Source organism: Urocampus carinirostris, unplaced genomic scaffold, assembly GCF_059441175.1.
Source record: "Urocampus carinirostris isolate Australia breed hairy pipefish unplaced genomic scaffold, RoL_Ucar_1.0 HiC_scaffold_47, whole genome shotgun sequence".
NCBI lineage: Eukaryota > Metazoa > Chordata > Actinopteri > Syngnathiformes > Syngnathidae > Urocampus > Urocampus carinirostris.
Genome location: NW_028283154.1, coordinates 1 through 22,209, shown reverse-complemented (window position 1 = coordinate 22,209; position 22,209 = coordinate 1). Strand labels below are relative to the sequence as shown.

At 43.2% G+C, this 22,209-nt stretch overlaps 1 long non-coding RNA gene and 1 pseudogene across 1 annotated transcript; both read left to right on the top strand.

Annotated features, from left to right (window-relative positions):
* The first annotated feature begins 5,858 nt into the window (after positions 1 to 5,858).
* On the top strand, positions 5,859 to 7,881 carry LOC148345399 (uncharacterized). The gene is made up of 2 exons (XR_015848614.1): positions 5,859 to 6,662; positions 7,459 to 7,881. It is a non-coding gene; the product is annotated as an uncharacterized LOC148345399 (long non-coding RNA).
* LOC148345398 (general transcription factor II-I repeat domain-containing protein 2A-like) lies at positions 6,658 to 7,881 on the top strand (annotated as a pseudogene).
* Positions 7,882 to 22,209: the final 14,328 nt, after the last annotated feature.

The following is a 22,209-nucleotide window of genomic DNA, read 5'->3' as shown; positions in this document are numbered from 1 at the left end:
GTTTTAAGCCTAGATTTCAACCGTTCCACTGAGGTTGCAGATGGAATCTCAGAGGGCACCAGTACCTGCGGATTTGTTCTCGGCTCTTGGGATCACTAGCGGACCGGCATTTTCTGCGCAAAGGCAGGAACCTAGGGGTGGATTCAATCTGAAATATATGAGGGGGCAGGTCCATGCATCATTTTGTATCATACCAGCAGAACCTTAAAGTCGCATCTTAAACATACAGGGAGCCAATGCTGTTGAGCCAAAATTGGGGTCATGTGATCAAACTTTCTTGTCTTAGTTAAAAGCCCTGCTGCAGCATTTTGTATCAGCTGCAGGCTCTTAATGCTAGACTTGGGGAGATCGGGGGTAGGGCTTGAATAATAATCTCAGCATCGGAATGGGACAGCAAAGAACTCATTTCTGCAACACTGCGAATGCGGAAAAGAAGCCGTTTTAGTCATATTCGAAAGCAAAATAAAAAAAGCCAAAAATGTAAAAAGAAAAAAAAGAGATCATCTAGGAGGGAATCAGCTCTCGACTGGCGGCGAGCCGGCCGGTAAAGCCGTTTCGTTCAAGAACGACACGACGGGCACCTGTTGCAAACAGACAAGACGCTTTTGATGCTTTTCTTTCATTCGGAGAGTGAGCGGGTTCCAAACGACTGCCCCAAATCATGAAAATCAAAAAGGTTTTTGAAACAGCTTGTTTGGCAACTAGCATGCGTGCCAATTGCTCTTGTGATGACAGGGTGTCTTTGCAAGCCTCTTTTCCACTGCACGGTTTCCGCTCACGTGGCTTAGTACTTTTTGGAGTCTCCTTTTCCATGTCAAAGAAAAATATTTCTAGGTGTCACGTATACGGTAAACACAATTCAAAATGATCAAAAAGCGTATCTAATAGGGGGGAACAATTTTTGCAGGGGTGTCATGTAATTACCGATGTGTCTCAGGGGCTGTAAAATCAAATGACAATAGGAATATGCTGTCATGAATGTTAGTATGTTGTAACAACTCATTATTTTCTAGCCAAGAGGACATTTTTGTTAAAATTTTTGACTATTCTGAAGAGTTGTATTTTATAGTATTACATCAGTGATATTTTATAGTATTTCTGCAATCATATTTTTGTAGTATTCTCATAAAAGAATCTTTGTGGTATAGCTGTAGAATTTTCTTAGTATTGTAGCGAGCAGAGACGGGAGTCGTAGGCGGAGTGTCAAACAAAGGTGCCAACGGACGCTGCTTTAATAACATGTAAACTTGCGATAACCAAAACAAACACACGAGAGTGGCTAGAACCGGTCGAATTAAGAGTCCCCCTAGGAACTCGCTAACTAAACAATAGTTCCGTGGGTGAATTATGTACAACCCACTACAGTATTGTATTACTGTAATTGTATTTCTGTAGTATTTCTGTCATAATACTTCTGTAGAAGTATGTTTTGGTAGTCTTTCTGTTTTAATATATCTGTAGCAGTACCTTGGTATGATAGTATAAATGTAGTGTTTTTGTATTTCTGTAGAATTATTTTTGAATTATTTCCATACTAGTATTGTTGTTGTATTTCTTTCGTGTTTTTAAATATTACTGTGTTTTTTTTTATATTTCTGTCGTAAATATTCTGTAATTGTTTTTTTTTCAATCATAGTATTTCTGTAGTATTTACATAGTCCTTTTTATGATCCGAATGAAGACAAAATAATATATTAGGTCGGTTAGACCAGCTCGGCCGGAAACGAGGCTTCGTATTTCCGGTCACGTGACGCTTCGCTCGGAGCGCGTCTTCATTTGTCGCGCCCACTCGTATTCAAACGCGAGCGTCCGAGCGGCGCATTTCGTCAGTCGCCATTGTAGGTCACCCAAAAAAATGCAACTTGAATTTTTTTCCATTAGGCGGTGCATTTCGTCAGTCGCCATTGCAGGTCACCCAAAAAATTGCAACTTGAATTTTTTTACATTAGGCGGCGCATTTCGTCAGTCGCCATTGCAGGTCACCCAAAAAAATGCAACTTGATTTTTTTCCATTAGGCGATTCGTGAAGAACACAAAAATATCTCAACAGGACGACTTTTGGTGAGTTTGTTTGGAAACTCTTTCCCCTTTCAAGTGTGACGCACTTGAACGAACGATGTTGCTCGGAGAAACGGCGGATAACGTTTCAAACGCATGTGAGATTGACTTTTAATGTTCGTCGTCTCTGTAGATGACATTTCTGTATTGTCGTCGTTTATTTTCTTTGTAAATGTGATCAATTGAACGATTATCTTGGGGCGACACGTTGCCGCCATTTCAGGTCCCGCAGTCCGATAACGTTGCTCGTAGAAACGAAAGGATAACATTAAACTCATGTGAGATTTACTTTAAATATTTGTCGTCTCTGTTTTGTAACGTCGTTGTTTTTTTAATTTTTTTTGCACATTGTTCAGTTTCGACGTTAATGCCAGTGGCTTGGCGCAACAGTTGGCCGCCATTTCAGGTTCCTCTTGTAAGTGGCTTGGGGCGACATGTAAGACATTGTTGCTCATAGAAGCAGGGCCGATTTGAGTTTTAGAGCTATAGGGGTGCTGGGCACCCGGATCGGGGGTGGGCGACCTACGGCAAGACGAACACAAATGAATATTACAACAAATTCAACTCTAAAAATACTGCATATACAGTATAATAAATATACCGAGCAAATAGTCTTTTAATACTACTGTAAAAACACTACAAAGTGCTATGAAATAAAAGTACGGTAATACTATAAAAACACAACTGCAGATATAAAATAAAAATACGACAACAATAATACCAAAACAACTACAGTATTACTACAGATGTACTATAACAGTTCTACGATAGAAAATACTACAAAATATGACAACAGAAATGATACAAAAAGACTTGTACATAAATATTACAACAGAAGTCCTACAACAATGCTACAGAAGGAAATAGTGTTATAATACTGGTGTAAAACACGACTAAATATTACAAAATAAAACTACAGTACTGCACTACGCAGAAATATTACAAACGGACTACTACAGAAGTATTAAAGGAATGCTTTTTTGAATACTGCACTGCACGCTTTATGAAAAAATACTTCAAACTTTTGATGACAATTATTTCAGAACAACTCAAGAGAGACCTAAACCTACCTACCTCGACCCGGACTCCTTGGAGCCAACGAGGGACATCGCCTGATCACTTCCACAACAAGGTGGCGCTACTCTAGGTAGGAATTGGATTCTTTCTTTCCTCCTGGCTGTGGATTGCACAACACATGCTCGTGGATTGTCTAAGGTGGAGGGCATTGGAATTTTTTTGTATTTTTTTTTTGGGGGGGGGATGATGGTTCGTACTAGCGGTTGAAATACTTGGAGAATGTTATAATGTTAATGTTGTGTTTTCATGGTTGGAAAGTAGAATTTTTGTTGTAACGGTGGTGCTTTTGTAGTATTATTGTAGTTGTATTTTTGTAACGTTTCTATTGTCATATATCAGCATACCTGTCAACCTCCACGGTTCTATGCCCGTACAAACTGTCGTATTTTACCGCACCAAATACAAAATAATCGTACGCCGTATTTTTTCGAAATGGTGCATGATGGGAAATCCCCAGGTGGCAGACGCATGCGCACAGTAGCATCAAACCGCTCGCTTCGTTTGCAACGGATAAAAAACGATACGGAGGATAGAGGCTTTCGCGGCGACCTGACTTGATTTGATATGTTGTTTCGTGATAGTCAGTGTATACCCATTATTGACAAATTTTCCATACAGATTTTCTTGTACGTCGCACACGTCTTAAAATGCATAATAAACGTACTTTGTATGACAAAAACGTACAGGTTGACAAGTTTGTATTAGTAATTGTTTTGTTTTAAATTTTTTTGTGCAGTATTTCGGTTGTTTTTTTAGTAGTATAATTGTTTTATTTATTTAATAATTCTCTCATAGTATTTTTGTAGCATTTCCATTGTAATCATTCTGTAGTAGTGTTTTTGTGTTTCAGTATAACTGTAGTGCTATTTTTGTTAGTGTTTCTGCAGTAGTCTCTTGTATTCTAGTATTACTCTAGTGTAATTTTTGTCAGTTGTGTTTCCCCCACCCCTGATCTAGCGTATTGCTGCGCCGCTTTTCTGTATTTGCGATTGGTGTCGCTTTAGCTCCCTCTTGTGGTCACTTGAGTCAAGTGTCAGGCTTTTCAATGCATCCACGTCTCATTTGTTGAACAGAAGTGTCTTTTCCAGGTAAAGCAAAGTTTTCTTTGCAAGTTGTATCGACATTAAAGTCTCAATGATAGATTACATGCACAAATTGCAGGCAAACTTAAAAATTGTCTGCATAAAAGTAGAAAGAATACAAGCGCACTCTAAGTAACGCGAAAATGATGATATGGCGCGTCCTGGTGGTCATTCTTGGTAAGTGTAATGTGGTTTTATTTGTACTGGATATGGCTCCGTTGTTAGGGTTAAGGTTTTTGGTTGTGATAGGCTTAAGGTTATGGTTTAGGGATTTGGGTTAGGGTTTCTCTGTATTTGTGATTGGTGTCGCTTTAGCTCCCTCTTGTGGTCACATGAAATAATGCATCCACGTCTAGGCTGTCGCTTTAGCTCCCTCTTGTGGTCATTTGTAATAATGCATCCACTTCTAGGCTGTCGCTTTAGCTCCCTCTTGTGGTCACTTGAGTAAAGTGTCAGGCTATTTAATGCAGACACGTCTCATTGGCGAAAATGATTATATGGCGCGCACGGGTGGTTAGGGTTAGGGGTTAAGTTTGGGGTTTTAGGTTTAGAGGGTTAAGGGTTAGGGCTTAAGGGTTAGTCTTATTCTGTATTTGGGATTGGTGTCGCGTAAACTCCTTTTAGCTCCCTCTTGTGGTCACTTGAAATAATGCATCCACGTCTAGGCTGTCGCTTTATCTCCCTCTTGTGGTCACTTGAAATAATGCATCTAAGTCTAGGCTATCGCTTTAGCTCCCTCTTGTGGTGACTTGAAGTAATGCATCCATGTCTAGGCTGTCGCTTGAGCTCCCTCTTGTGGTCACTTGAAATAACCCATCTACGTCTAGGCTGTCGCTTTAGCTCCCTCTTGTGGTCACTCGAAATAATGCATCCACGTCTAGGCTGTCGCTTTAGCTCCCTCTTGTGGTCACGTATTAATGCATCCACTTCTATGCTGTCGCTTTAGCTCTCTCTTGTGGTCACTTAAAATAATGCATCCACGTCTAGGCTGTCGCTTTAGCTCCCTCTTGTGGTCACGTAATGATGCATCCACTTCTAGGCTGTCGCTTTAGCTCCCTCTTGTGGTCATTTGAAATAACGCATCCACGTCTAGGCTGTCGCTTTAGCTCCCTCTTGTGGTCACGTATTAATGCATCCACTTCTATGCTGTCGCTTTAGCTCTCTCTTGTGGTCACTTAAAATAATGCATCCACGTCTAGGCTGTCGCTTTAGCTCCCTCTTGTGGTCACGTAATGATGCATCCACTTCTAGGCTGTCGCTTTAGCTCCCTCTTGTGGTCATTTGAAATAACGCATCCACGTCTAGGCTGTCGCTTGAGTTCCCTCTTGTGGTCACTTGTAATAATGCACCACGTCTAGGCTGTCGCTTGAGCTCCCTCTTGTGGTCACTTGAAATAATGCATCTACGTCTATGCTGTCGCTTTAGCTCCCTCTTGTGGTCACTTGAGTAGTGTCAGGCCTTTTAAAGCAGACACGTCTCTTTATCGAAAATGATTATATGGCTTGCCCTGATGGTTAGGGTTAGGATTAGGGGTTAGGTTTGGGGGTTTAGGTTTAGAGCAGACCTGGGCAAATTACGGCCCGCGGGCCACATCCGGCCCTTTGTACGTCCCTGTCCGGCCCGCGTAAGACCAATCATAAACACCATAAATAAAAAAAAAAATTAAACTTTTATTTTGAAATTTTATTTTGACTACATATACACGTCATAGACGTAGCGCCTTCACGCGCGTATTCACTTGAGTGAGTGAAGGTGATACTGTTCGCCAGGGTACCCTCAAGATGTCGGCACACCCCAAGAAAAGAAAAGTTGATAACGAATGCCGTATTTTCAACAAGACATGGGCTGCCAAATATTTCTTTACAGAAATTAAAGGTAAAGCAGTGTGCTTAGTCTGTGGTACACAGGTTGCTGTGTTTAAAGAATATAATTTGAATCGCCACTACACGACCAAGCATGAAGATGAATACAGAAACCTGTCTGGTGAAGAGCGTGCAAGGGAGTCTGATGCATTGCTAGCAAAACTACAAACCCAACAAGGATTTTTCACTAAACTTCACACTTCCAGAGATGCAGCCGTCAGGACAAGTTATGTAATTTCTCATAAAATCGCCAGAAAAAGTAGGGCATTTTCCGACGAAGAGTTTATTAAGGAGTGTTTATTGGACTCTGCTGAGCTGATGTGCCCAGAAAAAAAGGGCGCGTTTGAGAACGTTTCACTCTCCCGACGCACTGTAACGAGGCGGATTGAGGAAATCACGGGAAATTTAGAGCTTCAGCTGAGGAAAAGAGCGGCGGACTTTGACTTTTTTTCTCTGGCTTTGAATGAGAGCTGCGATGTACGTGACACCGCCCAGCTGCTCATCTTCTTACGTGGGATAACCGCAGACTTTCAAATCACGGAGGAGTTGGCATCCTTGCAGTCAATAAAAGGGACAACCACAGGTAATGACTTGTTCAGAGAGGTAAATGCATGTATGGATGTATGGACATGTTAGAACTGAAATGGAACAAGCTTGCAGGTGTGACAACAGATGGTTGTCCAAATCTGGCCGGGAAAAATGTTGGACTTTTAAAGAGAATGCAGGATAAAGTGACAGAAATGAACCCTGATCAGAAATTGACATTTTTGCATTGTATCATACATCAGGAAGTGTTGTGTAAGACAGTGTTAAAAATGAAACATGTTGTTGATTCTGTCACTAAAATAGTTAACTTCATCAGAGCGAGAGCTTTAAATCACAGACAGTTTGTTGCTTTGTTGGAGGAAAATGAGGCTGAATATGGTGACATAAGCTATCACTGCACTGTTAGGTGGCTCAGCCTTGGCAAAATTCTGAAAAGTGTCTGGGACCTGAGAAACCAGATTCAGGAGTTCTGTGTTCAGAAAGGTCATGACGTCTCAGAACTTTCAGATGAAGACTGGTTGGCAGACCTCGGATTCACTGTGGATGTGACCGCACTAATGAACGAACTTAATGTCAAACTGCAGAGCAAGGGCCTTTTTGTGCATGAGATGTACAGTGCAGTGAAGGCTTTTATGAGAAAACTGTAGCTTCTCTCAAGCCAAGTGAAGGACAACATTCTGACCCACTTGCCAACACTTAAGGAAGCCAAAAGATCAGGCGATCACCTCCAAAAGTACTCAACCATGTTAGAAACATTGCATGCAGAGTTTTCAAGGCGATTTCAAAACTCTTGAGAGTGAAATGCACATGGTCTCTTCTCCCTTCAACTGCAGTGTGGATGATGCCCCAAGTGAAGTTCAGATGGAACTCATAGATCTGCAGTCTGACACACTTTTGGCAGATCACTTCAAGTCAGTCTCACTGCTGGATTTTTACTCCCTCAAAGAGGAGAACTTTCCACACCTGAGGAAGCATGCTCAGAGGATCCTAGTCCTCTTTGGATCTACCTATCATTGTGAACAGACATTCTCAGTTATGAAGTTTAATAAATCCAAACATAGATCCTCTATGACTGTTGACCACCTCTCAGCTGTCCTTCGCATAGCCACTTCAGACATTCCGCCAGATTCCAATGCCCTTGTTCAAGCCCAGAACAGACTGGATTATTCTCACTGAAGAGGTAACATGAGGTGGAGAACGTTACAAGTTATTGTTTGTGGAAATTAACAAGTTAAAAATAAATTGCACTGGTTCAATGATTGTTTTTCTTATTTAACCAATACACCACAATTTCACATAGCCTAATATAAATATTTACAGAGTGCTATATTCTTCTGATTATCAGCATCAGCTATTCAAAATATTTAATTTGAGCATTTTACAATGAAAGAAAGTTGGTGGCCCTCTGACACAATTCAGGTTTCTCATGCGGCCCCTGATAAAAATTAATTGCCCACCCCTGGTTTAGAGGGTTAAGGGTTAGGGCTTAAGGGTTAGTCTTATTCTGTATTTAGGGTTAGGGTTAGGGGTTAGGGTTAGGGGTTAGGGTTAGGGTTAGGTTAGGAAGCAATCTTACTTTCTCAAGGTCCCTCCCCCCCAAAAAAATTTTTGGGAGGTCCTTGGGAAACTAAGTCTCTGCACTCGCCATCCAGGAAGCTGGAGCGTTTCTCACCTGCGTTCGTTTAGTCCATCTGGGAAAAGAGTGTTAAGTCTTTCTATCCAGTGTCTTTCTGCCCTGCGTCTTTCTCTTTGATTCCAATTGCTATTTGTTTGCAGGCCCCATATTTCTAAAGCCTGTAGTCCATGTTGAATGAAGTGGGCGACAAGATGTGTATTATTTTGTCTAATATTCCTAATGTTGTAAATGTGTTGTGCTAGTCTACATCTGATAGAATTTCCTGTCTCTCCTATATATTTAATGTCACAGTGTTTACACTTTATGACATATATACAGTTTTCCGTAGTAGGTGTGATTGTTTGTTTAATTAGGTAGTTTGTGTTGGTGACGGTGTTCCTAACTGTGGTGGCTTGTTTGTAGAATGTGGGGCCCTGCGTTTGTGTTATGTTGATTTCTGGTAATTTACTTTTTACTAAGTAGTCTTTTAGGTTTTTGTTTCTTTTAAAGGCTGAGATGATTTTGTAATCTTGGATTATGTCTGTGTTCTGTAGTGTCCGGTTTATATTTTGTCTAATTTTTCTATTAGCATTTTGGCTAAATTCTGAGTAGGTACTTATTAGGGGGATAATTTTCTGTGTGTCCCGTTGCCCTGTGGCTAAAAATGTTTTACGGACTTGCCTGAGGAACGATCTAGAGTATCCTCTTGGTCGCAGTGCCTTGAAAAGGGTTTGGGTGGCCTTTTCAAAGTCCGTACGTTGCGAGCAGATTCTGTGGAATCTGAGCAACTGTGATTTTATTAAGCCTCTGTAGGTGTGCTTTGGATGAAGGCTGTTTTTGTGTAAGAGTGCATGTGTGTCTGTGTCTTTAAAGAAGACCTTTGTGTCTAAAGTTTGTGTTTGAGTGAATGAGGGTCCCTTATAAGTAGTTGTGTCTAGAAAATCTATCTGGTGGTCATTTGTGGAGTGTTTGACCGTAATTGTGCTATGGTGTGTGTTGAGCATTTCTATGAATTTTTGAAATTCTTCTTTGCTATGTGTCCACGTTCCCCAAATGTCATCTAAGTACCTAAAATAATTGGTGGGTAGTTTGTCGCATTTTTCAAAAGCTGTTTCCTCCCAATGCGCCATGTAAATGTCAGCATAGGCAGGTGCAAACTTTTTACCCATGGCTGTGCCACTGATCTGTAAGTAGAATTCCTTGTTGAATTCAAAGTTGTTCCTAGTGAGGTTAATTTCTAGGAGTTGTATTAGTACTGTGTCTGGGCGTTTGTCGTCCGGGTATTTTTCCATCCAGCGCTTTACTGCTGTTAACCCTGCGACCGTGTTTATGTTTGTGTAGAGGCTATCTATGTCTATGGTAAATAAGATTGTTTCCTGCGTTATTTTAATCTGTTTTATTTTGTTTACGAAATCATATGTATCTTTAATGTAGCTATTATGTTTTGTGGATAGTGGAGTGAGAAAGTGGTCTATGTATTCCGCGATCCTGTAGGATTCGTTGCCGCAATCTGAGACGATAGGTCTTCCTGTCGGCACTTCATACGGAATAGTCCACGTTAGTGGTGATTTGTGTATTTTAGGTAGCAGGTAAAATCTACGGGGTCTGGCTTCCTCTTCCCCTATTAGGTAGCGTTTTTGTTTTTTAGTTATATATTCATTTTCTAGAAGTGTTTGTAGGATATCTTCTATTTTCTGGGCTGTTTCTGGGTATATTGGTTTTGTTAATTTCTTATAATGTGACGTATTGTTTAATTGTCTGTGTGCTTCATATATATATTGTGTTCTGTCTAGGATAACTATTGCACTACCCTTGTCCGCTGGTTTAATAACTATCTGTTTGTTGTTAGCTAATTGAAAGAGGGCTTCACATTCTCCTCTGCTAAGGTTATCTTTGTCTCTGTGAGACTGCGGGTTTAATGTGTTAATTAGGCTTTGGTTATCCTCAATCACTTGTGTTATTATGTTAGGGATTTGGTTGTTTCTTGGTTCCCAATCAGATTTTGGTATGAAATGTTTTTGTTCCGAATCTTCTGACCTGTCGAAGAAGGCCGCTAATTTAAGCTTTCGGTGGAAATCTTGGATTTCCCCTCTCAGAATTTCCTTTTGTTTCTTACGAATATTTACCGTGGGGACAAACGATAAGCCTTTTTCTAGTAGACTAATCTGATTTTGTGTAGGTGTGAAGTTCTGAGCTAGTAGAATGATGTTCTTATACCCCTCCCTATTTGGGTTTGTGGGGGTGTTTAGTTTAAATTGTGTAGCCAGTGTTTTAACATCTTGTCTGCTGTCTTACCTGTCCAGTGGATCCCGTCCTCGGTGGTGTGGAAGTCCCGTTCTGGGAGTTTTGGTAGGCATGGCATGTTCCTGGAGATGTGGTCATTGATTTCCTCCAGGTTGAGTTTATGGGGGTCTTCTAGTTGCTGTGAGTAGTTGATCAGCGGTATCCAGATTTCAGCTGCTGGGAAGGTGGCCTTGGTGTTTTTCACCATCATCTGCAGTTGTTTTACCGCTGTCTTCTTAGGTTGTTGCTCCCTGTTGTTTATTCCAACCGACAGAATGACCCTCTGTACCTTGTAATTTCGTGGAGTTTTTTCTAGAAGATGTGCCATGTGGTAAAACGTTGCTCCGGGGTAGCTGTCGATCTGGAAGTCCTATCTGGAGTAAGATTCTATCCTCAAGAGATTGGAATCTCCCAAGATTATATTTGGTTTGACCGCTGTAAGTGTCCATTGTTGAATTTTCCGGGGTGTTCTGGGATGTCTGTTTGGGTGAAAGGGGCTGTGGCTGGGGTTGGGTGTAGGGTTTGGGCCTAGGGTTGTAGGGTTTGGGTTAGGGTTAGGGTTTGGGTTAGGGTTAGGTCTTGGAAAGGGGCTGTGGCTGGGGTTGGGTGTAGGGTTTGGGCCTAGGGTTGTAGGGTTTGGGTTAGGGTTAGGGTTAGGGTTTGGGTTAGGGTTAGGGTTAGGTCTTGGGTCCGGGTCATCTCTGGAGACAGGATTGGAGGTTCGCTTGTGCCATTGTGGTCTTTGTGGAAGTGGCTTGGGACCTCTGTTGTCCTGTCGTCCAGACATTTCTTCTCCCCTTCCATTTTCCCGTCTCGGTGGTGTTCCCTGTGGTTCAGGGGGCCCCGTGGGACTCCCTGCCGTCCTCGTCCCCTTGGGCTTGGGTGTCTCCCTCAGCGAAGGTCCCCGAGGGGGACCGCCAGATCTGTCTAAAGGAGAGATAGTGTGGTTAAAATTATTTGAACTTACCTGGTCCTGGTTCTGAGTTGTTGTTCTTTGTGGTCTAGGGAGCCCCCTGGGACTTCCTGTTGTCCTCGTCCCTTCGCGTTCGTTTGTCTCATTCAGTGAAGGCCACTGAAGGGGACTGTCGGGTGTTTCTCCAAGCGAAGGTCCCCGAGGGAGACCGCAGGATCTGTCCCTGCTAACCCTAAAAAAAACAAAGGGGTTAGTATGTCGAAAATATCGAAAAATACGTAAGGGGGGGTAGTGTGTCGAAAATGTGGAAAAAAAACAAAGGGGTTAGTATGTCGAAAATATCGAAAAATACGTAAGGGGGGGTAGTGTGTCAAAAATATAAAAAAAAAACAAAGGGTTTAGTATGTCGAAAATATATAAAAATACGTAAGGGGGGGTAGTGTGTCGAAAATATCGAAAAAAACGTAAGGGGGGGTAGTGTGTCGAAAATGTGGAAAAAACTCAAAGGGGTGAGTATGTCGAAAATATCGAAAAATACATAAGGGGGGGGTAGTGTGTCGAAAATATGGAAAAAAAAACAAAGGGGTGAGTATGTCGAAAATATCGAAAAATACGTAAGGGGGGGTAGTGTGTCGAAAATGTTGAAAAAAAACAAAGGGGTTAGTATGTCGAAAATATGTAAAAATACGTAAGGGGGGGTAGTGTGTCGAAAATGTGGAAAAAAAAACAAAGGGGTTAGTATGTCGAAAATATGGAAAAATACGTAAGGGGGGGTAGTGTGTCGAAAATATGGAAAAAAAACAAAGGGGTTAGTATGTCGAAAATATCGAAAAATACGTAAGGGGGGGTAGTGTGTTGAAAATGTGGAAAAAAAACAAAGGGGTGAGTATGTCGAAAATATCGAAAAATACGTAAGGGGGGGTAGTGTGTCGAAAATGTGGAAAAAACTCAAAGGGGTGAGTATGTCGAAAATATCGAAAAATACGTAAGGGGGGGTAGTGTGTCGAAAATGTTGAAAAAAAACAAAGGGGTTAGTATGTCGAAAATATGGAAAAATACGTAAGGGGGGGTAGTGTGTCGAAAATGTGGAAAAAAAACAAAGGGGTGAGTATGTCGAAAATATCGAAAAATACGTAAGGGGGGGTAGTGTGTCGAAAATGTGGAAAAAACTCAAAGGGGTGAGTATGTCGAAAATATGGAAAAATACGTAAGGGGGGGTAGTGTGTCGAAAATGTGGAAAAAAAACAAAGGGGTTAGTATGTCGAAAATATGGAAAAATACGTAAGGGAGGGGTAGTGTGTCGAAAATATCGAAAAAAAACAAAGGGGTTAGTATGTCGAAAATATCGAAAAATACGTAAGGGGGGGTAGTGTGTCGAAAATTTTTCGATATTTTCGACATACTCACCCCTTTGTTTTTTTTTCACATTTTCGACACTCAAAGGGGTGAGTATGTCGAAAATATCGAAAAATACGTAAGGGGGGGTAGTGTGTCGAAAATGTGGAAAAAAAACAAAGGGGATAGTATGTCGAAAATATGGAAAAATACGTAAGGGGGGGTAGTGTGTCGAAAATGTGGAAAAAAAACAAAGGGGTTAGTATGTCGAAAATATCGAAAAATACGTAAGGGGGGGTAGTGTGTCGAAAATGTTGAAAAAAAACAAAGGGGTTAGTATGTCGAAAATATGGAAAAATACGTAAGGGGGGGTAGTGTGTCGAAAATGTGGAAAAAAAACAAAGGGGTTAGTATGTCGAAAATATTGAAAAATACGTAAGGGGGGGTAGTGTGTCGAAAATATCGAAAAAAAACAAAGGGGTCAGTATGTCGAAAATATCGAAAAATACGTAAGGGGGGGTAGTGTGTCGAAAATGTTGAAAAAAAACAAAGGGGATAGTATGTCGAAAATATGGAAAAATACGTAAGGGGGGGTAGTGTGTCGAAAATTTTTCGATATTTTCGACATACTCACCCCTTTGTTTTTTTTTCACATTTTCGACACTCAAAGGGGTTAGTATGTCGAAAATATCGAAAAATACGTAAGGGGGGGTAGTGTGTCGAAAATGTGGAAAAAAAACAAAGGGGTCAGTATGTCGAAAATATCGAAAAATACGTAAGGGGGGGTAGTGTGTCGAAAATGTTGAAAAAAAACAAAGGGGATAGTATGTCGAAAATATGGAAAAATACGTAAGGGGGGGTAGTGTGTCGAAAATGTGGAAAAAAAACAAAGGGGTTAGTATGTCGAAAATATCGAAAAATACGTAAGGGGGGGTAGTGTGTCGAAAATGTGGAAAAAAAAACAAAGGGGTTAGTATGTCGAAAATATGGAAAAATACGTAAGGGGGGGTAGTGTGTCGAAAATGTTGAAAAAAAACAAAGGGTTTAGTATGTCGAAAATATGGAAAAATACGTAAGGGGGGGTAGTGTGTCGAAAATGTTGAAAAAAAACAAAGGGGTTAGTATGTCGAAAATATCGAAAAATACGTAAGGGTTAGGGTTAGGGTTAGGGTTAGGGTTAGGGTTAGAGGGTTAGGGTTAGGGTTAGGGTTAGGGTTAGGGTTAGGGTTAGGGTTAGGGTTAGGGTTAGGGTTAGGGTTAGGGTTAGGGGTTAGGGTTAGGGGTTAGGGGTTAGGGTTAGGGTTAGGGTTAGGGTTAGGGTTAGGGTTAGGGTTTAGGGTTAGGGTTAGGGTTAGGGTTTAGGGTTAGGGTTAGGGTTAGGGTTAGGGTTAGGTTTTTGAAACAATATTGGGTTAGGGTTAGGGTTAGGTTAGGAAGCAATCTTGATTTCTCAAGGTCCCCCCGAAAATTTTTGGGAGGTCCTTGGGAAACCAAGTCTCTGCACTGGCCATCATGGAAGCTGGAGCGTTTCTCACCTGCGTTCGTTTAGTCCATCTGGGAAAAGAGTGTTAAGTCTTTCTATCCAGTGTCTTTCTGCCCTGCGTCTTTCCTTTTGATTCCAATTGCTATTTGTTTGCAGGCCCCATATTTCTAAAGCCTGTAGTCCATGTTGAATGAAGTGGGCGACAAGATGTGTATTATTTTGTCTAATATTCCTAATGTTGTAAATGTGTTGTGCTAATCTACATCTGATAGAATTCCCCGTCTCCCCTACATATTTAATGTCACAGTGTTTACACTTTATGACATATATACAGTTTTCCGTAGTAGGTGTGATTGTTTGTTTAATTAGGTAGTTTGTGTTGGTGACGGTGTTCCTAACTGTGGTGGCCTTTTTGTAGAATGTGGGGCCCTGCGTTTGTGTTATGTTGATTTCTGGTAATTTACTTTTTACTAGGTAGTCTTTTAGGTTTTTGTTTCTTTTAAAGGCTGAGATGATTTTGTAATCTTGGATTATGTCTGTGTTCTGTAGTGTCTGGTTTACATTTTGTCTAATTTTTCTATTAGCATTTTGGCTAAATTCTGAGTACGTACTTATTAGAGGGATAATTTTTTGTGTGTCCCGTTGCCCTGTGGTTAAAAATGTTTTACGGACTTGCCTGAGGAACGATCTAGAGTATCCTCTCGGTCCCAGTGCCTTGAACAGGGTTTGGGTGGCCTTTTCAAAGTCCGTACGTTGCGAGCAGATTCTGTGGTACCTGAGCAGCTGTGATTTTATTAAGCCTCTGTAGGTGTGCTTTGGATGAAGGCTGTTTTTGTGTAAGAGTGCATGTGTGTCTGTGTCTTTAAAGAAGACCTTTGTGTCTAAAGTTTGTGTTTGGGTGAATGAGGGTCCCTTATAAGTAGTTGTGTCTAGAAAATCTATCTGGTGGTCATTTGTGGAGTGTTTGACCGTAATTGTACTATGGTGTGTGTTGACGATTTCTATCCATTGTTGAAATTCCTCTTTGCTATGTGTCCACGTTCCCCAAATGTCATCTAAGTACCTAAAATAATTGGTGGGTAGTTTGTCGCATTTTTCAAAAGCTGTCTCCTCCCAATGTGCCATGTAGATGTTAGCATAGGCAGGTGCAAATTTTTTGCCCATGGCTGTACCACTGATCTGTAAGTAGAATTCCTTGTTGAATTCAAAGTCGTTCCTAGTGAGGTTAATTTCTAGGAGTTGTATTAGTTCTGTGTCTGGGCGTTTGTCGTCCGGGTATTTTTCCATCCAGCGCTTTACTGCTGTTAACCCTGCGACCGTGTTAATGTTTGTGTAGAGGCTATCTATGTCTATGGTAAATAAGATTGTTTCCTGCGTTATTTTAATCTGTTTTATTTTGTTTACAAAATCATATGTATCTTTAATGTAGCTATTATGTTTTGTGGATAGTGGAGTGAGGAAGTGGTCTATGTATTCCGCGATCCTGTAGGATTCGCTGCCACAGTCTGACACAATAGGTCTTCCTGTCGGCACTTCATACGGAATAGTCCACGTTAGTGGTGATTTGTGTATTTTAGGTAGCAGGTAAAATCTACGGGGTCTGGCTTCCTCTTCCCCTATTAGGTAGCGTTTTTGTTTTTTAGTTATATCTTCATTTTCTAGAAGTGTTTGTAGGATATCTTCTATTTTCTGGGCTGTTTCTGGGTATATTGGTTTTGTTAATTTCTTATAATGTGACGTATTGTTTAATTGTCTGTGTGCTTCATATATATATTGTGTTCTGTCTAGGATAACTATTGCACTACCCTTGTCCGCTGGTTTAATAACTATCTGTTTGTTGTTAGCTAATTGAAAGAGGGCTTCACATTCTCCTCTGCTAAGGTTATCTTTGTCTCTGTGAGACTGCGGGTTTAATGTGTTAATTAGGCTTTGGTTCTCCTCAATTACTTGTGTTATTATGTTAGGGATTTGGTTGTTTCTTGGTTCCCAATCAGATTTTGGTATGAAATGTTTTTGTTCCGAATCTTCTGACCTGTCAAAGAAGGCTGCTAATTTAAGCTTTCGGTGGAAATCTTGGATTTCTCCTCTTAGGATTTCCTTTTGTTTCTTACGAATATTTACCGTGGGGACAAACGATAAGCCTTTTTCTAGTAGACTAATCTGATTTTGTGTAGGTGTGAAGTTCTGAGCTAGTAGGATGATGTTCTTATACCCCTCCCTATTTGGGTTTGTGGGGGTGTTTAGTTTAAATTGTGTAGCCAGTGTTTTAACATCTTGTCTGCTGTCTCACCTGTCCAGTGGATCCCGTCTCCGGTGGTGTGGAAGTCCTGTTCTGGGAGTTTTGGTAGGCATGGCATGTTCCTGGAGATGTGGTTAGGGTTAGGGTTAGGGTTAGGGTTAGGGTTAGGGTTAGGGTTAGGGTTAGGGTTAGGGTTAGGGTTAGGGTTAGGGTTAGGGTTAGGGTTAGGGTTAGGGTTAGGGTTAGGGTTAGGGTTAGGGTTAGGGTTAGGGTTAGGGTTAGGGTTAGGGTTAGGGTTAGGGTTAGGGTTAGGGTTAGGGTTAGGGTTAGGGTTAGGGTTAGGGTTAGGGTTAGGGTTAGGGTTAGGGTTAGGGTTAGGGTTAGGGTTAGGGTTAGGGTTAGGGTTAGGGTTAGGGTTAGGGTTAGGGTTAGGGTTAGGGTTAGGGTTAGGGTTAGGGTTAGGGTTAGGGTTAGGGTTAGGGTTAGGGTTAGGGTTAGGGTTAGGGTTAGGGTTAGGGTTAGGGTTAGGGTTAGGGTTAGGGTTAGGGTTAGGGTTAGGGTTAGGGTTAGGGTTAGGGTTAGGGTTAGGGTTAGGGTTAGGGTTAGGGTTAGGGTTAGGGTTAGGGTTAGGGTTAGGGTTAGGGTTAGGGTTAGGGTTAGGGTTAGGTTAGGAAGCAATCTTGATTTCTCAAGGTCCCCCCGAAAATTTTTGGGAGGTCCTTGGGAAACCAAGTCTCTGCACTGGCCATCATGGAAGCTGGAGCGTTTCTCACCTGCGTTCGTTTAGTCCATCTGGGAAAAGAGTGTTAAGTCTTTCTATCCAGTGTCTTTCTGCCCTGCGTCTTTCCTTTTGATTCCAATTGCTATTTGTTTGCAGGCCCCATAGGGTTAGGGTTAGGGTTAGGGTTAGGGTTAGGGTTAGGGTTAGGGTTAGGGTTAGGGTTAGGGTTAGGGTTAGGGTTAGGGTTAGGGTTAGGGTTAGGGTTAGGGTTAGGGTTAGGGTTAGGGTTAGGGTTAGGGTTAGGGTTAGGGTTAGGGTTAGGGTTAGGGTTAGGGTTAGGGTTAGGGTTAGGGTTAGGGTTAGGGTTAGGGTTAGGGTTAGGGTTAGGGTTAGGGTTAGGGTTAGGGTTAGGGTTAGGGTTAGGGTTAGGGTTAGGGTTAGGGTTAGGGTTAGGGTTAGGGTTAGGGTTAGGGTTAGGGTTAGGGTTAGGGTTAGGGTTAGGGTTAGGGTTAGGGTTAGGGTTAGGGTTAGGGTTAGGGTTAGGGTTAGGGTTAGGGTTAGGGTTAGGGTTAGGGTTAGGGTTAGGGTTAGGGTTAGGGTTAGGGTTAGGGTTAGGGTTAGGGTTAGGGTTAGGGTTAGGGTTAGGGTTAGGGTTAGGGTTAGGGTTAGGGTTAGGGTTAGGGTTAGGGTTAGGGTTAGGGTTAGGGTTAGGGTTAGGGTTAGGGTTAGGGTTAGGGTTAGGGTTAGGGTTAGGGTTAGGGTTAGGGTTAGGGTTAGGGTTAGGGTTAGGGTTAGGGTTAGGGTTAGGGTTAGGGTTAGGGTTAGGGTTAGGGTTAGGGTTAGGGTTAGGGTTAGGGTTAGGGTTAGGGTTAGGGTTAGGGTTAGGGTTAGGGTTAGGGTTAGGGTTAGGGTTAGGGTTAGGGTTAGGGTTAGGGTTAGGGTTAGGGTTAGGGTTAGGGTTAGGGTTAGGGTTAGGGTTAGGGTTAGGGTTAGGGTTAGGGTTAGGGTTAGGGTTAGGGTTAGGGTTAGGGTTAGGGTTAGGGTTAGGGTTAGGGTTAGGGTTAGGGTTAGGGTTAGGGTTAGGGTTAGGGTTAGGGTTAGGGTTAGGGTTAGGGTTAGGGTTAGGGTTAGGGTTAGGGTTAGGGTTAGGGTTAGGGTTAGGGTTAGGGTTAGGGTTAGGGTTAGGGTTAGGGTTAGGGTTAGGGTTAGGGTTAGGGTTAGGGTTAGGGTTAGGGTTAGGGTTAGGGTTAGGGTTAGGGTTAGGGTTAGGGTTAGGGTTAGGGTTAGGGTTAGGGTTAGGGTTAGGGTTAGGGTTAGGGTTAGGGTTAGGGTTAGGGTTAGGGTTAGGGTTAGGGTTAGGGTTAGGGTTAGGGTTAGGGTTAGGGTTAGGGTTAGGGTTAGGGTTAGGGTTAGGGTTAGGGTTAGGGTTAGGGTTAGGGTTAGGGTTAGGGTTAGGGTTAGGGTTAGGGTTAGGGTTAGGGTTAGGGTTAGGGTTAGGGTTAGGGTTAGGGTTAGGGTTAGGGTTAGGGTTAGGGTTAGGGTTAGGGTTAGGGTTAGGGTTAGGGTTAGGGTTAGGGTTAGGGTTAGGGTTAGGGTTAGGGTTAGGGTTAGGGTTAGGGTTAGGGTTAGGGTTAGGGTTAGGGTTAGGGTTAGGGTTAGGGTTAGGGTTAGGGTTAGGGTTAGGGTTAGGGTTAGGGTTAGGGTTAGGGTTAGGGTTAGGGTTAGGGTTAGGGTTAGGGTTAGGGTTAGGGTTAGGGTTAGGGTTAGGGTTAGGGTTAGGGTTAGGGTTAGGGTTAGGGTTAGGGTTAGGGTTAGGGTTAGGGTTAGGGTTAGGGTTAGGGTTAGGGTTAGGGTTAGGGTTAGGGTTAGGGTTAGGGTTAGGGTTAGGGTTAGGGTTAGGGTTAGGGTTAGGGTTAGGGTTAGGGTTAGGGTTAGGGTTAGGGTTAGGGTTAGGGTTAGGGTTAGGGTTAGGGTTAGGGTTAGGGTTAGGGTTAGGGTTAGGGTTAGGGTTAGGGTTAGGGTTAGGGTTAGGGTTAGGGTTAGGGTTAGGGTTAGGGTTAGGGTTAGGGTTAGGGTTAGGGTTAGGGTTAGGGTTAGGGTTAGGGTTAGGGTTAGGGTTAGGGTTAGGGTTAGGGTTAGGGTTAGGGTTAGGGTTAGGGTTAGGGTTAGGGTTAGGGTTAGGGTTAGGGTTAGGGTTAGGGTTAGGGTTAGGGTTAGGGTTAGGGTTAGGGTTAGGGTTAGGGTTAGGGTTAGGGTTAGGGTTAGGGTTAGGGTTAGGGTTAGGGTTAGGGTTAGGGTTAGGGTTAGGGTTAGGGTTAGGGTTAGGGTTAGGGTTAGGGTTAGGGTTAGGGTTAGGGTTAGGGTTAGGGTTAGGGTTAGGGTTAGGGTTAGGGTTAGGGTTAGGGTTAGGGTTAGGGTTAGGGTTAGGGTTAGGGTTAGGGTTAGGGTTAGGGTTAGGGTTAGGGTTAGGGTTAGGGTTAGGGTTAGGGTTAGGGTTAGGGTTAGGGTTAGGGTTAGGGTTAGGGTTAGGGTTAGGGTTAGGGTTAGGGTTAGGGTTAGGGTTAGGGTTAGGGTTAGGGTTAGGGTTAGGGTTAGGGTTAGGGTTAGGGTTAGGGTTAGGGTTAGGGTTAGGGTTAGGGTTAGGGTTAGGGTTAGGGTTAGGGTTAGGGTTAGGGTTAGGGTTAGGGTTAGGGTTAGGGTTAGGGTTAGGGTTAGGGTTAGGGTTAGGGTTAGGGTTAGGGTTAGGGTTAGGGTTAGGGTTAGGGTTAGGGTTAGGGTTAGGGTTAGGGTTAGGGTTAGGGTTAGGGTTAGGGTTAGGGTTAGGGTTAGGGTTAGGGTTAGGGTTAGGGTTAGGGTTAGGGTTAGGGTTAGGGTTAGGGTTAGGGTTAGGGTTAGGGTTAGGGTTAGGGTTAGGGTTAGGGTTAGGGTTAGGGTTAGGGTTAGGGTTAGGGTTAGGGTTAGGGTTAGGGTTAGGGTTAGGGTTAGGGTTAGGGTTAGGGTTAGGGTTAGGGTTAGGGTTAGGGTTAGGGTTAGGGTTAGGGTTAGGGTTAGGGTTAGGGTTAGGGTTAGGGTTAGGGTTAGGGTTAGGGTTAGGGTTAGGGTTAGGGTTAGGGTTAGGGTTAGGGTTAGGGTTAGGGTTAGGGTTAGGGTTAGGGTTAGGGTTAGGGTTAGGGTTAGGGTTAGGGTTAGGGTTAGGGTTAGGGTTAGGGTTAGGGTTAGGGTTAGGGTTAGGGTTAGGGTTAGGGTTAGGGTTAGGGTTAGGGTTAGGGTTAGGGTTAGGGTTAGGGTTAGGGTTAGGGTTAGGGTTAGGGTTAGGGTTAGGGTTAGGGTTAGGGTTAGGGTTAGGGTTAGGGTTAGGGTTAGGGTTAGGGTTAGGGTTAGGGTTAGGGTTAGGGTTAGGGTTAGGGTTAGGGTTAGGGTTAGGGTTAGGGTTAGGGTTAGGGTTAGGGTTAGGGTTAGGGTTAGGGTTAGGGTTAGGGTTAGGGTTAGGGTTAGGGTTAGGGTTAGGGTTAGGGTTAGGGTTAGGGTTAGGGTTAGGGTTAGGGTTAGGGTTAGGGTTAGGGTTAGGGTTAGGGTTAGGGTTAGGGTTAGGGTTAGGGTTAGGGTTAGGGTTAGGGTTAGGGTTAGGGTTAGGGTTAGGGTTAGGGTTAGGGTTAGGGTTAGGGTTAGGGTTAGGGTTAGGGTTAGGGTTAGGGTTAGGGTTAGGGTTAGGGTTAGGGTTAGGGTTAGGGTTAGGGTTAGGGTTAGGGTTAGGGTTAGGGTTAGGGTTAGGGTTAGGGTTAGGGTTAGGGTTAGGGTTAGGGTTAGGGTTAGGGTTAGGGTTAGGGTTAGGGTTAGGGTTAGGGTTAGGGTTAGGGTTAGGGTTAGGGTTAGGGTTAGGGTTAGGGTTAGGGTTAGGGTTAGGGTTAGGGTTAGGGTTAGGGTTAGGGTTAGGGTTAGGGTTAGGGTTAGGGTTAGGGTTAGGGTTAGGGTTAGGGTTAGGGTTAGGGTTAGGGTTAGGGTTAGGGTTAGGGTTAGGGTTAGGGTTAGGGTTAGGGTTAGGGTTAGGGTTAGGGTTAGGGTTAGGGTTAGGGTTAGGGTTAGGGTTAGGGTTAGGGTTAGGGTTAGGGTTAGGGTTAGGGTTAGGGTTAGGGTTAGGGTTAGGGTTAGGGTTAGGGTTAGGGTTAGGGTTAGGGTTAGGGTTAGGGTTAGGGTTAGGGTTAGGGTTAGGGTTAGGGTTAGGGTTAGGGTTAGGGTTAGGGTTAGGGTTAGGGTTAGGGTTAGGGTTAGGGTTAGGGTTAGGGTTAGGGTTAGGGTTAGGGTTAGGGTTAGGGTTAGGGTTAGGGTTAGGGTTAGGGTTAGGGTTAGGGTTAGGGTTAGGGTTAGGGTTAGGGTTAGGGTTAGGGTTAGGGTTAGGGTTAGGGTTAGGGTTAGGGTTAGGGTTAGGGTTAGGGTTAGGGTTAGGGTTAGGGTTAGGGTTAGGGTTAGGGTTAGGGTTAGGGTTAGGGTTAGGGTTAGGGTTAGGGTTAGGGTTAGGGTTAGGGTTAGGGTTAGGGTTAGGGTTAGGGTTAGGGTTAGGGTTAGGGTTAGGGTTAGGGTTAGGGTTAGGGTTAGGGTTAGGGTTAGGGTTAGGGTTAGGGTTAGGGTTAGGGTTAGGGTTAGGGTTAGGGTTAGGGTTAGGGTTAGGGTTAGGGTTAGGGTTAGGGTTAGGGTTAGGGTTAGGGTTAGGGTTAGGGTTAGGGTTAGGGTTAGGGTTAGGGTTAGGGATAGGGTTAGGGTTAGGGTTAGGGTTAGGGTTAGGGTTAGGGTTAGGGTTAGGGTTAGGGTTAGGGTTAGGGTTAGGGTTAGGGTTAGGGTTAGGGTTAGGGTTAGGGTTAGGGTTAGGGTTAGGGTTAGGGTTAGGGTTAGGGTTAGGGTTAGGGTTAGGGTTAGGGTTAGGGTTAGGGTTAGGGTTAGGGTTAGGGTTAGGGTTAGGGTTAGGGTTAGGGTTAGGGTTAGGGTTAGGGTTAGGGTTAG